This window comes from Schistocerca piceifrons, chromosome 7 (assembly GCF_021461385.2).
Source record: "Schistocerca piceifrons isolate TAMUIC-IGC-003096 chromosome 7, iqSchPice1.1, whole genome shotgun sequence".
Lineage (NCBI taxonomy): Eukaryota > Metazoa > Arthropoda > Insecta > Orthoptera > Acrididae > Schistocerca > Schistocerca piceifrons.
The window spans coordinates 175534238-175552852 of NC_060144.1; the positions used below are offsets into that span (position 1 = coordinate 175534238).

Consider the following 18615-nt stretch of genomic DNA (forward strand, 5'->3'; position numbering starts at 1 on the left):
GTCTTTCGGAAGTTCCCTTCTGATTAACAACTACGCAATATATCGATAAATATCATTAATTCTCAAATTTCAAATACACACCTTTTATTTGAAGGAGCAATCTATATATATTTCCTTTTAATCGTACAGTTCGTATCAGTTATCTTCTGTGATAAATCTCAATAATCAGATTACAGTTCTTCCAAATCAAGCTCAGGCTAATCGGCACGAAGACAATCTCGGAAGCCCCCTTTCTCTCTCTCTCTCTCTCTCTCTCTCTCTCTCTCTCTCTCTCTCTCTCTCTCTCTCTCTTTTTTTTTTTTTTAAAAAAAATAACCACCAGAGAGAGTTCTACAAATAATACTTATGCGCTCATGGCATAGCTATTGTATGAACTACTTTTCGCATGGATTCTGCGAGTATGAAGATGGGAAATTAGTAAACGTCATTCAAGGGTAGAATTGTATCTGAATAATTCATTGAATATAAAGAGATATTACAACCCTGCCTGTATGCTGACAGTTTCTGCTTTTGCTATTGCTGATATAGTGTATGTATCACTGAACAGTGACTGTAGAGTGCCATTTGTAAGGCACAGTCTTGAGCCTTCATCTACAGCTTCCAGTTTACAGCCCCCAAGACTCACATCATGCACTTCTGTCGCCATTGTGCCATTCATCGACAATGATAACTTTACCTCGATGACCAATTTCTCAGTGTGATGGATACTTAACACATTTTGGCACAAGTCTCCAATGCCTTGCTGACGTGGCTTCCCCATCTTCGCCAACTTAAGCAAAGGTGCCAGCTGTACCTTAATACCCTTCACTACCACAGTAACACCAGCTGGGGTGCAGACTGCATTACCCGTCTGCAGCTTTACAAAGCCCAGATCCTGTCCGTCTTGATTATGGGAGTCTGGCACATGGTTTGGCATCGCCTTCAGCATTGCCATCACTAGACCCGATACACCAGTATTGGGTCCCACTTGCAACAGGAACCTTTTGAACCAGCTGTGTGAACAGTGTGCTTGTGGAGACTGGGCTCCCTCCACTACAGATCACCTACTCAGTTATGCTGTACACCTTCACACTTACCCCAAGCATCCAAATTACCGTGTCTTTCTCTCTTGTATGGAGATCCACCTCTAACAACAGAGACCTAGAACTGGTGTCTCAGGTAACAACTCCTACAAAAGCTACTGGCAACATATAAGTTTCCAAGGGTAATTAAGATTCTGACATGGTCCTTTGTAAGCCAATGTTTATTCAAGCAAACAACTTGGATATTTGCTGTTAGGAAGAATTCATTAAAGTTAATGGCCGTATTTTGATTTTAACATACTCCTTCTCACTACTAGTCATCAGGAAGCTGAATATCATTTGCATTAATAAGTTTATTTAATTAATGCTCAATAATGCCTCAAATTACCTATGATTCATTCTTGTAAGCTTGAATTTCTTGTGCATTTTACTTGGATTTTGCTGTTATGAGGGAACTGAAAAATTTTGAAACGTTGCTTTTAGGATCCCATACATTCTTGAATAGAGCTAGAACTATCTTTCATAGGACCATGACATGATATTTTTAAGGAAATATAATATATTGCTTATGTTATTAAAACAATTTTTATAGGTAGACTTTCAACAGATAAAAATGATATATCATTCATAATTACTTGTAGCCATAATCTACAGCTTAAGTATTTGCTTGGTACATTTTCAAGAGGTTGTTTCATGTTATATACTATAATGATGTGCAAAGAATCAGTTTATGAAATAACAACATAATTCATATTTAAATGTAGTTGCTTCCTGACTATTTATGCATGAGTTCATATGACAGAAATCAAGTTTGTGATTCTTCAATTTGTATTTGTAATGTATCTGTTGACTGAACAGTCCACAATGTACTGCCGGTTCATAGTGCCCAAAGGGTCCGCCCCTGGTAGCTGAGTGGTCAGTGTAACAGAATGTCAGTCCTGAGGGCCCAGGTTCAATTCCCAGCTGGGTCAGGGATTTTCTCTGTGCAGGGACTGGATGTTGTGTTGTCCTAATCATCATTTAATCCCCATCAATACGCAAGTCGCCGAAGTAGCGTCAAATCAAAAACCTGGCACCCAGCGAACGGTCTGCCCGACGGTGCCGAAAGGGATGAATACTTTAGTGATTAGAAATGTCACTATCATCATGTATGTAATTATTTCATCCATCCTGGTTGCCAGATCATTGTGTTTGCTGAGTGTTTTCTTAAGTAGACCCAGAGCTGGATCCAAGCTTGCAGAGATTACAGCCGCATTCCCAGATGATGAGATTGTTCCTTGTGCAAATTTCAGTGGTCTCTCTGATGACAGTATCCCCGTATTTCAAAGTCTGTGCTAAATTTGTGCTACATTCATACTCCATTCATGATTGTTGGACAAACAGTGCCCTGTGATAACCAACTTGTTGCGTACATTATTCAAGTGTGCCACTGGTGTTATCAGCATGATCTTTGAAGATGCACACTATTTGTCCAATATATGTATTGCACACTGACATGGAATCTGATGCACACCAGCCTTCCAGTAACTGAAATCATCTTTAACACTCCCCAATAATGCCCATGTTTTGTTGGGTGGAAAAGACAGTTTTTACTCGGTGCTTTTTAGTATGCATCCCATTTTTCTTGCTATTGTGCCAGTATATAGTATAAAGGTAGTGGCTACCTCTTCCTGCATGACTTCGTCCTCACCTTAGGTCGTACTGTAGTGGTGGGTTGCAGATTGTGTATCATCTGTCATTCCGAGTAACCATTTTTTTGGTGCACAGTTCTGAGTTGTTACATTTCCTGGGGCAGACACTCTGCATCCGAGATGGTGTGCACGCTGTGTGCTAGTGTTTTTAGTACCCCATTTGTCTCCACAGGGTAGTGGCAGCTGTCTGCGTGTAAATACAGGCCTGTGTGCAGTTTCTTCTGATACACACCATGACCCAGGTGCCACCAACTTTTCTCATGACCATGATGACCAGGTCTCATCTCTTTGGTCTTAATAATAAATTTGATATTGAGGCATATATAGTTCAGATGTGCGAGGAAGTCAGGGGTTTGTCTCTTCCATGGAGCCAGATGATGAATTTGTGATCCCCATGACAGAAAAAGGAAGTTGCATTCCATACAGATGATGTGAGGACTTCTTCCTCCAAGTGCTCTGTATGCAGATTAGTGATTGCAGGCGAGAGTGGGCTGCCCGTTGCAGCTCCGTTCATAGTATTCTCCATTATATAGAAAATACTTGAAGGTCAGGACATGCCTGGAAAGGTCAGTGGTCTTCCTGTCAAATTTCTGATTGATGGGTTCTAGTGAGTCTCATAGAGGCACCACAAAATCCACGGAACTGCAGATGTGATCCCTTAGTGTTTCTGACAGATTTTGCCAGCAAATATGTGGGAGTCCTGATGTTGCTGACAATGGGTGTAAAGGCAGCCTATCATTGTGGACCTTAGTCTTGGCAGTATAGATTCTTGTGGTAACAGTTTCTTGATTACCCCCACCCCCCTTGGTAAATCTGAGTCCTTGAGTAGTGCCCTAGTCTTGTTCTCCACTGTCTTGGAGGGGTCAGTGTCGATCTTCGTGTAGGAGTCATCATCTAGCAGGGTCTGCATCTTCTCAGTGTAATCTCTGTGGGAGAGAACAACAGTAGTATTGACTTTGTCAGCAGGTAAGACAACAATCTCACAGCACTCCCTCAGGTCTCTCATGATCACCCTCTCTCTGTCGGTAATGTTTGACTTCATAGGCTTGGTTCTCATCACAGCACAAGTCTTATTATATACTTCTTGGGCTGCTTCATGTGTTAGTCATGCTGCAACCTGTTCAACTGCACTGACAATGTCCATGACTGATGTGAACTTACGGGTAAGAGTAAGGTTAAGCCCCACTTCAGAACTGGAACTGCTTCACCACTCAGTGCATATTGGCCATATTAATGACAGTTTTGCATGTGGCCTCTAGTGATTGATTGTCAATGAGAGACAAAAATTTTGATGTTTGATGTCCAGTGGTATCGCCTACCTTTTAAGATAACACCACCAACCCAGTCCCAGGTCCAGTAGTTAGAAAGATTGGTCATTTGTAAATGTAGTTTAAACTGTCACTGGGAGTTGTACTCAAGGTCCCGGTAGGTGAAGTATACTGTCTCACATAACAAGTCAAGGCTGCCCTGCTTCTTGATTCTCCTGGCTGATACTGAATCAGTATGGAGTGTGGCGTTAGCGAAGTTCAGTACAACAAGTTTGGCATGGAATCTCTTAAAGAATGCAAGAGAACTCAACAAACATAATCTTTGGTGATACAGCTCCTCAAATTTCTTCATGCTGTGATACATCTCCTCCCTGTAAAAGTGTATGGTGCACTTTTTCAGTTTCTCCCAACATATTTGTTGATTGAACAGTTCACAGGTGCACTGCCAGTTCGTAGTGTCCAACTGGTGCAATATTTCGGTGTTCACACATGTTGCCATTGTCAGGTATACTGACAAATTGAGCTCCTGGGGGTGCTTAGCCAACTTATCTCTCTTTTCTTCATCAGCCATTCCACATACGGTCTGTGCCTGAGGGTGTGCATTAGTGCAGAAGAGGCCTGGTGTCAGCATCTGCAATACAGGTGTAGTTACTCCATCCACCCTTGCCATCAGATCATTGTGTTTGCTGAGTGTCTTCTTAAGTAGACCCGGAGCTGGTTCCCAAGCCTTACTGGTATTGTAGCTGTGTCCCAGTTCATGAGAATGTCCCTGGTGCGAATTTTGATGTCCTTTCTAATGATGCTCTCCCATTGTTTTGAAGTCTGTTTTGAGCTCCTGGTTCATTCATATTCCATCGCATCATTCTCAAACAGTGCTCTGCAACTGCCAACTTGTTGAAGTACATTAATCAAGTATGCCACTGTTCTCAGCACTGATCTTCAATGGTGCGCACAGTTTGACCAATATAATTGCCACGTTGGCATGGAATATGATATACCCCAGCCCTTTGCAACCCAAGGTACCTTTCACACTCCCCAGTAATGCCTGTGTTCTATTGGGTGGGCAAAAGACAGTATTTACTAGGTGCATTTGTGGTATGCATCCAATTTTTTGTGATATTTCGATGGTATACAGTGCAAGGATAGTGGCTACATTTCACATGTAACTTCTTCCACCTCCACAGGTTCTAAAGTAGTGGTGGGGTGGAGAGGGGGTATAATCTGCCACTCATATTAACCATTTTTTTCCGAACACAGTTCTGAGCTGTTCCAGTTCCTGGGACAGAGACTCTGCATTTGATTTGGTTATTCTCTGTGTGTTAGTGTTTTTAGTACCCCATTCATCTGCTTGGGTGGTGGCAGCTGTCGGCATCCAAATACCAGTCAGCATGCATTTTCTTCTAATACACACCATGGCCCAGGATGCCATCAGCTCTTCTCTTGACAATGTTGTCCAGGAATGGTAGTCTCTTATCTGCTTTGGTCTCCATAGTAAATTTGATGATGGGTTGTATAGAATCAAGATGTGCATGAAAGTCTAGGAAGTTGTCCCTTCCAATGGGGCCAGGTGATGTGTCACCCACATGACTTATAAAGCAAGTGGGTTTCCATTTGGATGATGTCTGGGGTTCTTCCTCCAACTGCTCCATATATAAATTCACAACCACAGGCAGAGAGTGGTCTGCCTGTTGTGACTATCTCCATTTGATCATAGTAGTGTCCTTTAAACAGAGAATATGTGGAAATCAGGACATGCTGGTACTGCACAAACGAAGATTACATTATGTCAAAGATCAAAATTTTTACATCTCATTGACAAACTATCACTGAAGGTTACGTGCAAGGCTGTCATGTCGACTAACATGTAGCTGAGTGACAATGCGGTTTCATTTCTGGATGGGGGACTTGACTTTGCTCATGCTGCACTTCAGTTGCAGACATTGTCAGCACTGGAAAATCCTCGCAGATTAAAACTGTGCATCAGACCGAGACTTGAACTTGGGACATTTGTCTTTCACTGGCCTGTGCTCTACCAACTGAGCTATCCAAGCACAACTCATGACCTGTCCTCATAGTCCAAACCTGGTCTCCTACCTTCCTAACTGGACTGGGACTGGTGGAAGTAAGGCTATGCTTGGACAGCTCAGTTGGTAGAGCGCTGGCTCGCAAAAAGCACAGGTCCCAAGTTTGAGTCTCAGTGCAGCAAACAATTTTAATCTGCCAGAAAGTTTCATATCAGCACACACCCTCCTGCAGAGTGAAAATCTCAATCTGGATCAACAGCACTGCTGAACAGGTTGCAGTTTGACTACCATCTAAAGAAGTCCATTGTGAAACTGGTTATGCTCTGATGAGAAATAAGTATACAAAGCCAAACATTACAGCAGAGATGGCGGTCATTTGGGACTTAAGAAAGTACCCTGAGATTGTTGTGTTGCCTGCTGACAAAGGCAGTGCTACTGTTGTTCTCTCCCACAAAGACTACATTGTAAAGATGCAAAGCCTGCTAGATAATGACTCCTGCAGCAAATATGCCAAAGGTATTAATACCAATTCACAGACTGAAATTACCCTCCCAATCTTGCCCAGAAACAAGGCCCGTATGCCTTGTCCCTCCAAATGCCTACCATCCCCCCAAATACCGCTGTCTGACCACAATGCAGCACCCCTCTCACGACTCACAGTATCACACGAATGGAGTTCATGACTCAGTACCACCTGACTGGAGCAACAGAATCACATTTGCACCTGGGTTTCAACTACCTCTTGTCATACCTGAAAATGAGGAATATTCTCCCAACTATCCTCCCCACCCTTCCCACATTGGTATTATGCCACCCATCCAATCAAAACAATGTCCTTGTGCATCCCTACACTATCACTGCTCCCAACTGCCTTGTGGCTCATATCCGTGCTGTAGATGTACAAGCAAGACCTGCTTCATACATCCCTCGCACCACCACCTACTCTAGTCCTGTTATAGCCATTTCCTGCCACGTCAAAGGCTGGGTCACCTGTGAAAGCAGCCATTTGATGTACCAACTTAGCAGCAACCACTGTGCTGCATTCTATGTAGGCATGTGAACTACGAAGCTCTCTGTCCATCACATAAGTGGCCACTGTCAAACTGTGGCCAAGAGACAACTAGACCACCCAGTTAAGCATAATGCCCAACACCATGAACATCACTTTCATGACTGGTCCTGAGCCTCAACCATCTGGATTCTTCCCATAAGCACCAGCTTTTCCGAGCTGCACGATTGGGAACTCTTCCTGCAGCATGTCTGTCCCATAACCTCCCTGGCCTCAACTTTCACTAGTCCCTGTCTCCATCCGCCTATTCCCTTCTCTGCTCCCACTCCAGTACTACATATGTTTTCTATCCCACCAACATCACTTCCATGCTTCTTGCATACCTCCACTACCCACCCATTTAGATTGCTGCTCAACTCAGGTGCTGTCTGGCCTTAGCACCAAGATGTGGCCACGTGTATGTGATTTATGCTTGTGTAAATGTGTGTTTTTTCTATGTCCAATGAAAGACCCAGTCCAAATGCTTTTCATTGTGCCTGTCTGTAGTTCAACACCACCTCCAGTAGTGAATAGCATTCTATTCTTTCCAAATTTTTGTTACTGGCAAGTATTAATTAATTAAAAATATTATTATTATATGGCATTTGGATTCATGAGTAGAAATATTTTGTTAAATTATAGGAGTGGCCAATGATGTATTCTTTTAGTTATTTTGTATAATGTTGAATGCCATGGAATTGTTACCCACCTTTTTAAGACCTCAGTGGAAGACACAAAATATTGTGAATACATTAGTAGAACTCACTGGGATCAATGCAGTTTCATACAGAGGCACCACAAGTAGGTAGGAGACAGCTAATGATGTGAAAGTAACCAAATCTGTTTGTCTAAACAATATGTGTAAAAGCATTCTGGAATGATGTTGGTTAAGTATGCAGGTGTATTTGAATGAAAACCTGAAATAAGACATTTTTGAATGTTGGTAAGTGATGTGCAAAATTTGCATTATATTGCTCACTGTAAACTGTGTTTCTGCATCTTACAGATTTTGACAGCACTTTAACTGTTCAGTTGTCCACACCCACACCCCAATTTCAATACATTCTGATTTGTTAAAGGTACATTCTTAAGGCGGACACTTATGAATGTTGTGCTAAACATATTTTATAGTACACTGAGTTACAGTGGCTAATTTTCAAATGTTACCACCAATAGCTTTTTTAAAAATCCTTTCCTCTTATTGCAGTTTGGATACTTAGGTGGCCAGTGCAGTGTTTCCAATTTTTCCATTCATTTACCTGTTTACTTTTAAGACAGTATTTGAAATTATAACAATTGTGGAAACTGAAAATCTCCTTATTTATTTATTTATTTTCACATCTAGTTCCATAGGATCAAATTGAGAAGCAAATCTCCAAGGTCATGGAATGTGTCAGTCCATGAAATTACAACATAAAAGTAATAACAGAGAAAATAAAATGTGTATGAACCCAAAAAAAGACAAGCCACAATTTTACGTAAATGCAGTCAACAATATAACACAGGCATCCACTTAATTTTTCAAGGAACTCCTTGACAGGATCGACGGAAACACTTCAGTTTCAGAATGAGATTTTACTCTGCAGTGGAGTGTGCGCTGATATGAAACTTCCTGGCAGATTAAAACTGTGTGCCGGACAGAGACTCGAACTCGGGACCTTTGCCTTTCGTGGGCAAATGCTCTACCAACTGAGCTACCCAAGCACAATTCACGACCGGTCCTCACAGCTTTACTTCTGGCAGTACCTCGTCTCCACAGGTCGTGAGTCATGCTTGGGTAGCTCAGTTGGTAGAGCATTTGCCCGCAAAAGGCAAAGGTCCAGAGTTCGAGTCTCGGTCCGGCACACAGTTTTAATCTGCCAGGAAGTTTCATATCAGCGCACACTCCACTGCAGAGTGAAAATCTCATTCCGGAAACGTCCCCCATGCTGTGGCTAAGCCATGTCTCTGCATTATCCTTTCTTTCAGGAGTGCTAGTTCTGCAAGGTTCGCAGGAGAGCTTCAGTTTCAGAATGAGATTTTACTCTGCAGTGGAGTGTGCGCTGATATGAAACTTCCTGGCAGATTAAAACTGTGTGCCGGACAGAGACTCGAACTCGGGACCTTTGCCTTTCGTGGGCAAATGCTCTACCAACTGAGCTACCCAAGCACAATTCACGACCGGTCCTCACAGCTTTACTTCTGGCAGTACCTCGTCTCCACAGGTCGTGAGTCATGCTTGGGTAGCTCAGTTGGTAGAGCATTTGCCCGCAAAAGGCAAAGGTCCCGAGTTCGAGTCTCGGTCCGGCACACAGTTTTAATCTGCCAGGAAGTTTCATATCAGCGCACACTCCACTGCAGAGTGAAAATCTCATTCCGGAAACGTCCCCCATGCTGTGGCTAAGCCATGTCTCTGCATTATCCTTTCTTTCAGGAGTGCTAGTTCTGCAAGGTTCGCAGGAGAGCTTCAGTTTCAGAATGAGATTTTACTCTGCAGTGGAGTGTGCGCTGATATGAAACTTCCTGGCAGATTAAAACTGTGTGCCGGACAGAGACTCGAACTCGGGACCTTTGCCTTTCGTGGGCAAATGCTCTACCAACTGAGCTACCCAAGCACAATTCACGACCCATCCTCACAGCTTTACTTCTGCCAGTACCTTGTCTCCTACCTTCCAAACTTTACAGAAGCTCTCCTGCGAACCTTGCAGAACTAGCACTCCTGAAAGAAAGGATAATGCAGAGACATGGCTTAGCCACAGCATGGGGGACGTTTCCGGAATGAGATTTTCACTCTGCAGTGGAGTGTGCGCTGATATGAAACTTCCTGGCAGATTAAAACTGTGTGCCGGACCGAGACTCGAACTCGGGACCTTTGCCTTTTGCGGGCAAATGCTCTACCAACTGAGCTACCCAAGCATGACTCACGACCTGTGGAGACGAGGTACTGCCAGAAGTAAAGCTGTGAGGACCGGTCGTGAATTGTGCTTGGGTAGCTCAGTTGGTAGAGCATTTGCCCACGAAAGGCAAAGGTCCCTAGTTCGAGTCTTGGTCCAGCACACAGTTTTAATCTGCCAGGAAGTTTCTTCAGTTTCAATTTGAAACCATGTGGATTAGTGCTAAGATTTTTGAATTCTCATGGTAGCTTATTGACAATAAGCCTTTCTGTACAAGAGTCAAGGAAGTGCAATTCAAATGCGATTGGGTTTCTGCCTAGTATTAAATGAGAGAAAGCTGCTAATTCTTGGGAATAAACTGATATTGTTAACAAGAAATGAAAGTAAAGGGAGGCCACTGTCAGAATATCCATACTAATGGACAAGGGTCAACAAGAGGTTCGTGAACTTACACCACTTACTGCCTGAGCTGCCTGTTTCTGAGCCAAAAATATCCCTTAAGACTAGGAATAGTTACCCCAAAATATAATACCATACAGCATAGGTGAATGAAAATAAGCAAAGTAAGCTGTCATGCTGAACTATTACTTACTTCAGATACTGTTCAAATAGTAAAAATGGCAGCAGTAAGTCTTCGAACAGGATCCTGAATGTGGGCGTACCACGACAGTTTATCTACCTGAACACCTAGAAATTTGAACTGTTCTGTTTCACTAATCATATGCCCACTCTGCAAAATTAAAACGTCAGGTTTTGTTATTAGAAAGTGTGAAAACTGGGTCTTACTGTGATTTAGCATTAATTTATTTTCTACAACCATGAACTTACGTATTCAACCGCACTATTTGAAACAGTGCCAATGCTGCCCACAACATCCTTTACCATCAAGCTACTGTCATCAGCAGACAGACATATTTTAGAATCACCTATAATACCACAGGGCATATAATTTATATAAATAAGGAACAGAAGTGGCCCGAGCACTGATCCCTGGGGAACCGTACATTTAAACCTGCCCCACTCAGACCCCACATCACAGCCAGTCTCAACACTGTGGAGAATGATCTTTTGCTGACTGTTATTAAAGTAAGAGGTGAACCAATAGTGAGCTACTCCCCGTATTCCCAAATGGTCCAACTTCTGAAGCAATCTTTTGTGGTCAATGCAATCAAACACCTTAATTAAATAAAAAAAAGATGCCTAGCTTTCGAAACCTTCTGTTTAATCCATCAAATACCTCACAGAGAAAAGAGAATATAGCATTTTCAATTGTTAAACCAGTTCTAAAACGGAACTGTACATTTGATAGCAAATTATGTGAAATAAAAGTTCTATCATCTTTGCATATACAACCTTTTCAATAACTTTAGCAAATACTGATGGCATCATAATAGGTCTAAAATTGTTTACATTATTCCTTTCTCCCTTTTTATAAAGGGACTTTACTACTGCGTACTTTAATCATTCAGGAAACTGACCATTCTTGAAGGAGCAATTACAACCCAGGGCTAACAGGTGCAGTACAGTACTTTAATATTCTGCTAGGTACTCCATCATGTACATGAGAGTCCTTAGTCTTCAGTGATTTGATTATTGACTCAATCTCCCCCTTGTCAGTATCACATGGGAGTAGTTCAGACATCAGTCTCGGAAAGTCATTTTCCAAGAGAATTATATGATTACCTGTAGAAACTAAGTTTTTATTTAATTCAACAGCAATGCTCAGAAAGTGATTGTTAAATACTGTACATATATCTGACTTATCAGTAACAGAAACATTTTCACTACAAACTGACTTTATATCATTGACCATCTGCTGCTGACCATATACTTCCTTCATGACTGACCATATGGTTTTAATTTTAACCTGTGAATTAGTTATTCTATTTGTGACCCCATACTCTTTGCCTTCAGAATTACATTTTTTAAGCACCTTACAATACTGTTTGTAATGAGCTACTGTAGCTCTGTTCTGACTACTTCTAACAATTTGATATAATTCACACTTTTTTTCTACATGACATCCTTATCCCACTAGTCAGCCATCCAGGCCACTGTTTATTGCTGGTACCCTGTTTAGAATGTTCTAATGGAAAGGAACTTTCAAAGAGCATGAGAAATGTGTTAAGAAAGCATTATATTTGTCATCTATGTTATTGGCACTACAAACATCCTGCCACTCTTGTTCCTTAATGAGGTTTAAAAAACTGCCTGTTGCCATTGGATTTGATTTCTACATAGTTTGTAATCTTTATATATATAATTCTACTGTACATGTGTATGTCACTGAACTACTACTAAACGGCTGGACCAATCTGAATGAATTTTTTTGTATGCATTTGGGTGGCGCCCTGGATGGTTTAGATTCACAAATCAGCCTGGCAGTTGGCGCTGCAGTCGGTATCTAGGTTATTTATCTATACTGCAACTAAATGGCTGGATCGATTTGAATGAATTGTTGGGAATGTATTCAAGTGGGAGCCTGGATGATTCAGATTCACAAATCAGCCCGGCAGATGGCGCTGCAGTCGGTATTTAGGTTATTTATCTATACTGCAACTGAATGGCTGGATTGACGTGAATGAATTTTTGTGTATGCATTCAAGTGGGGGCCTGGAAAATTTACATTCTTAACTGAGCACGGTAGGTGGCGTTGCATTTTTGTGTGCAATATTGAGCGTATTATATTCAGATATGAGTTGTGTGCATAGGATTTTGTTTATTTTTCGACATTTTAATTTGAGTGTATTATATTAAATGTGTTCTGTTATTTTGACATTTTAATTTTTTGTACGGTGTCTTGATATTTCAGGTGTCGCATTTCAGTGAATATTAAGTGTATTATATTCACATATAAGTTACGTACATAAAACAATGCCATGTCTTCATGAATGAGGAGGAAATATTGGTCGACAGACCCGGAATTCACAATTAGACCAGAATCGTCGGTTAAATAGATCGGCAGAAGATCAACTGGCAGACAATGAAAATTTAAGAAACCAGGCTGCAATCAGACGTGCTAATGAAAGTCAAGAGCAACGCAACGAACGCCTTCGAGCTAATGCATTGAGACAAAGACTGGCTCGTCTATGAGTCACCGACACAGTCAGAACACGTGAACAACAGCGTTTGCAAATGTATCTCGCATTGACACGTGCATCACTTCTTCGCCTTGCTTTTGAATATGGGTCGGACATCGACTATTCGTCACATTCACAAATTGTAATCGGTGCTATGAACAAACAATGCCAATACTGTCATGCACTCAAATACAAAGGTGAATTGGCCGGTTTCTGCTGCGCGTCTGGAACAATTGTATTGCCACCATTGACTTTGCCGCCAGAACCATTGAAAACACTATTGGCTGGAGCTACATCTCAATCTAAATTGTTTTTGTGTAAAATTCGCAAATTCAATTCGTGCTTCCAAATGACATCATTTGGAGCAACAAAAATCATTCAGAATGAGGATGGTCACAATTTTCAATCAACATTTAAGATTCAGGGCCAAGTATATCATAAAATTGGTTCTTTAATGCCGATGCCTGATACCGACTCAAAACGTCTGCAAATCTACTTCATGGGTGACGAGGAGCAGCAAATAAACGCATGCTGCCAGTACAACCAAATCAAGCAGATGGAGGAGCAAGAAATTGTGGGTATTTTAGAACCGTTTCTACAGAATCACAACCAGTCGGTACAGTTGTTCAATACCGTCTTAAACAGAATGCAAAACAACAACTATACGATCATCATCAAAGCAGACAACCGACCGTTAATGAAGTTGCAGTTGTTATGGTTGGCGACGCATTTGAACGTCGAGATATACGAATCCAATGCAGAGATAACACAGTGCATACGATTGAAGACGGTCATCGCACTTACAATGCTTCGCAATATCCACTGATATTTTGGGAAGGAGAAGATAGATATCATTTAAATATCAAACAAAGAAATGCAGCAACATGTACAATCTACAAATGTTATTACCTAATATTTAATTTTTATGCAAGGTCAAACAATGTCGATTTGTGGGCCGGATCTAGAAAATCCGGCCTTTTCACATGGCCAATTAAATGTGGCGTGTTCTCGAGTTGGAAAACCGTCAAGTTCGTTCATTTATACTCCTCAGAAATTGACTAAAATATTGTTCATCAACTCGCATGAAGATAAAATTAAACAAACATTATTGATTATAATGAATTGTTTCTAGAAAAATTGATGTTATTTCAAAATAAAGAATAATGAAATTATTATATTATTTGACTTTCACTTCATACTTTGTTTAATATCCTAATCGCTCAAAATATCATGCAGGACAATGTCTGTCGGGTCCGCTAGTTATATATAAAATTTGTTTGAATACAAAAACCTTTTAGTGTTAAAATTTGTGCATCATGGTCTGAGAGGCCATTCACCCTTTTACTAACAGAATGCCTATCTAGTAATGAAGAATGAATAAAAATATTGTCTATGGTTGGGTTCCCCTGCACCTCATTTGGGAAAAAAACAGTCTGTATCAGGTCGTATAAATTTAGGAGATCCTCCTACATCCTTTTTCTTGCACAATTACCTACAAAATTAATATTGAAATCATCACATATAACTAATTTTTGGTACTTCCTGTAAAGTGCACCAAGAACCCTCTCTAGCTTGAGCAGAAATGCTCTGAAGTCAAGAGTTAGGGGACCTATAAATAACAACAATTAAAAGTTTAGTTTAACTAAATTCAACTACCCCTGCACAACATTCAAATACCTGTTCATTGCAGTGCCGTGATACATCTATGGACTCAAACAGAATACTGTTTCTTATATACATGTCCACTCCAATCCACAAAGAACTCCTTGAAAAACAGCCAGCTTATCTGTATCTGTTCAGAGGCTTCTCCGAATTGTTAGATTATTTAAGTGGTGCTCCAATGTACCAATAATGTCCATGTCAACATCTATAAGCATTTCACAAACTTGATCTCTAATGCCTCTTATATTTAGATGAAATATGCTAATTCCTTCACTATTTGGATACTTGACCTCCTTTGAAGGTGATTCCTTTGTTAGAGGATATCTATCAGCTGACTTCAATCTAAAAAAATGTGCAGCTCTAACACTAACTACTGCAGGACTGTTTTCATGAGTGAACCCATCACCACCCACTATATTGTCACCTATAAGCTTTGCCAGCCTCCCCTTCCCATACCTGTTGAGGTGCAGGTCAAGCCTAGTGAAACCTGATCTACTGATAGACTCAACTGGCACCAATGCAATGTGAAGCGTGCCTTCCACCATCAGTGCCTTCTACAACCCCATGTTAACGTGCCTAATAGCGGCATTAACATAAGACTGTCATGATACTGAAACAGTTGCATGAATTGCACATTTATACCACCATTTTTAGTAGCTATCTTTGCCAGATCACCATCTAAATCCTACTCCCTGTCCCTATCAAGACTATTCTCAGCTCCACCCACAATCACTACCTGATCCTCTCATAAAATTCCTACATAACTCCCCTATGTTAAGTCGCCTGAGCCAACCTTGCACTAGGCTTCATAATGTTGTGACCTGTTACTCACTCCACAACACTTCCTGCAACTGCTGGCCCACCCCTCTGCTGGCAAATTTGGCAAACAACAATCGCACGGAATCTACCTTACTCTATCCATCCACATGACACGAAAGGTACTCTATACTTGTGCCAAGGATGATGTGATGTTCCTTGACGTCCAGAAGCTCTTTGACACAGTTTCACATTGTTGCTTAGTGAACAAAATAAAGAATATTTGACCAAATTTGTGATGGGATTGAGAAGTTCCTCACAAACAAAACACAATATGCCATAATTAATGTAGAGATATCCTGAAACATGAAATTAAATTTGGATGTACCAAGGGAATGTTACTGTTCACAGTATATATTAATGATCAAGTGGAAGCTTCAAGATGCTGTTCACAGATTTTGCAGTTGTATATAGAAAAGTCATAACACTAGAAATTTCTAGCAAAATGCTGCAAGACCTGCAGAGGGTCGATGCTCAGTGCAGTACTAGCAGGTTGTAATGACTCCAGCACCCACTTTTTGTATTTGTAAAGTATAGCATTCTGCAAGCATCTTATGTTACGAGATTCTGGTAATGCCTGCAGAGCAGTGTGACCTTGTCCCCACTTCTTCTGTAAGTTACAACTTTCGACTTGCAACCAGACCTAAAATATAAACACTATGAACACTACTTTTTCATAACCTGCACGTGTACTATAGTCAGTCACATTAGTATCTCTTTGAAAATTAACAAGGTAATATTATTTCATCCAAAGCATTTAGTGGACAAACTAGGAATTCATTGGGAAACAGTTATGCACTTGACTTCTTACCCTCATCTATCATTCTGATAGATGATGCATTCCACTAAATAAGTGCAGTGACAGCATAAAAACTAGGCCAGGACACTCTTCCAAGGAGGAAAATTTACTGCTTGCTAAAAATGGTCTTGAACAGAGTAATTTTAGGAAAGTCATCTTGTTCATTAAACATAGCACAGTTACTGAATTTATGTTTTTAATATCAGAATGACACTGACTGACTTTGAATTACTTCATTTTCAGGTATTTCTTTAAGGAAGTTGTTAACAAAACTGAAGTTAGCACTGGTCTTAAGGCATACTTTGATCTTGGGACTTTGAGTGAAGGAATTTGAGCCAGTGGAAGTCAGTAAAGATTGAAACATTATGACCCATCAAAATTGTTATACCACTTTTCTTAAATTAATATACAAGACCACCACTGCTTTCAATGGTGCAACTTTCCAACAAAAAATTAACATTAAGATATGATTTAAGCGAAAAGAAATAGGTGTTTAAAATTAAATGGTAACACATTCTTTATAGTTCACTGTCAGTATACTAACTGTAAACAGTTTTTCACACACTTTGAATTAACACATCTGGGTCTTCTTCACAGTACTAAAGAATGAAAAGTTCATAGCTTGCCATATCAGATGCATAACACGAGAAAATGTGCTGCTAAGATACTACTGCACATTCTTCATGTCTCTAATAAATTGGATAGAATGAAGTACCATGATGTCTACCCTTGAGCAGTGTACTTGAAGAAATATGGTGTAGTATTTGCAACACCTAATAGTACCAGAAAAATCTTGCATCCATGATAACAATATAATAGGGATGACTTTCATTTGCAGAGCTGTTAGTTATCACTTGTTGCAACCATTTGTACCAAAGTCAGCAGAAATACTCAGTGTCTTGCGGAGCCCATCACAACATGACCTTCGACTTTCATGGCCAGCAGGCTACTCTCTACTGTCCAGTCTGTCCATAGTATACTTCTTACTGGAGATAGAAAACAACAAGGCATACCTGCCACTCTATCTCGAAGCTGTCCATGGGTCCACCTATTGAGCATTTCCCCTTGTAGAAAAGGTATTTACAAAATGGAACGACAAGGGGACAGGCTTAACCACCTCAGGTCTAATGGTTGTTACATGTCCTTTGCAGAATACTATGAATTGCATAACAGTAATTTATAATATCCTCAGGATGAACATTTTACACTCATTTATACACCTCACACTATCACAGTAGATCAATACACAAAATCAGATCATCTTATAGTTTCACAAGGTGTTGATTAGATCTCTCTCTGTATGAGCATCATTAAATAGTCACAAATCAATCAAATCATATTTTTACACTCCTGGAAATTGAAATAAGAACACCATGAATTCATTGTCCCAGGAAGGGGAAACTTTATTGACACATTCCTGGGGTCAGATACATCACATGATCACACTGACAGAACCACAGGCACATAGACACAGGCAACAGATCATGCACAATGTCGGCACTAGTACAGTGTATATCCACCTTTCGCAGCAATGCAGGCTGCTATTCTCCCATGGAGACGATCGTAGAGATGCTGGATGTAGTCCTGTGGAACGGCTTGCCATGCCATTTCCACCTGGCGCCTCAGTTGGACCAGCGTTCGTGCTGGACGTGCAGACCGCGTGAGACGACGCTTCGTCCAGTCCCAAACATGCTCAATGGGGGACAGATCCGGAGATCTTGCTGGCCAGGGTGGTTGACTTACACCTTCTAGAGCACGTTGTGCGGCACGGGATACATGCAGACGTGCATTGTCCTGTTGGAACAGCAAGTTCCCTTGCCGGTCTAGGAATGGTAGAACGATGGGTTCGATGACGGTTTGGATGTACCGTGCACTATTCAGTGTCCCCTCGACGATCACCAGTGGTGTATGGCCAGTGTAGGAGATCGCTCCCCACACCATGATGCCGGGTGTTGGCCCTGTGTGCCTCGGTCGTATGCAGTCCTGATTGTGGCGCTCACCTGCACGGCGCCAAACACGCATACGACCATCATTGGCACCAAGGCAGAAGCGACTCTCATCGCTGAAGACGACACGTCTCCATTCGTCCCTCCATTCACGCCTGTCGCGACACCACTGGAGGCGGGCTGCACGATGTTGGGGCGTGAGCGGAAGACGGCCTAACGGTGTGCGGGACCGTAGCCCAGCTTCATGGAGACGGTTGCGAATGGTCCTCGCCGATACCCCAGGAGCAACAGTGACCCTAATTTGCTGGGAAGTGGCGGTGCGGTCCCCTACGGCACTGCGTAGAATCCTACGGTCTTGGCGTGCATCCGTGCGTCGCTGCGGTCCG

The 18615-nt window shown here is 41.4% G+C and overlaps 2 non-coding genes across 2 annotated transcripts; one reads left to right on the forward strand and one right to left on the reverse strand.

The window, feature by feature from the left end:
• Window positions 1-9268: 9268 nt before the first annotated feature.
• Trnal-caa lies at window positions 9269-9343 on the forward strand. Its single transcript has one exon. It is a non-coding gene; the product is annotated as a tRNA-Leu (tRNA).
• A 531-nt stretch (window positions 9344-9874) lies between these two features.
• Window positions 9875-9949, reverse strand: Trnal-caa. The gene has a single exon. It is a non-coding gene; the product is annotated as a tRNA-Leu (tRNA).
• Between the last annotated feature and the right edge of the window lie 8666 nt (window positions 9950-18615).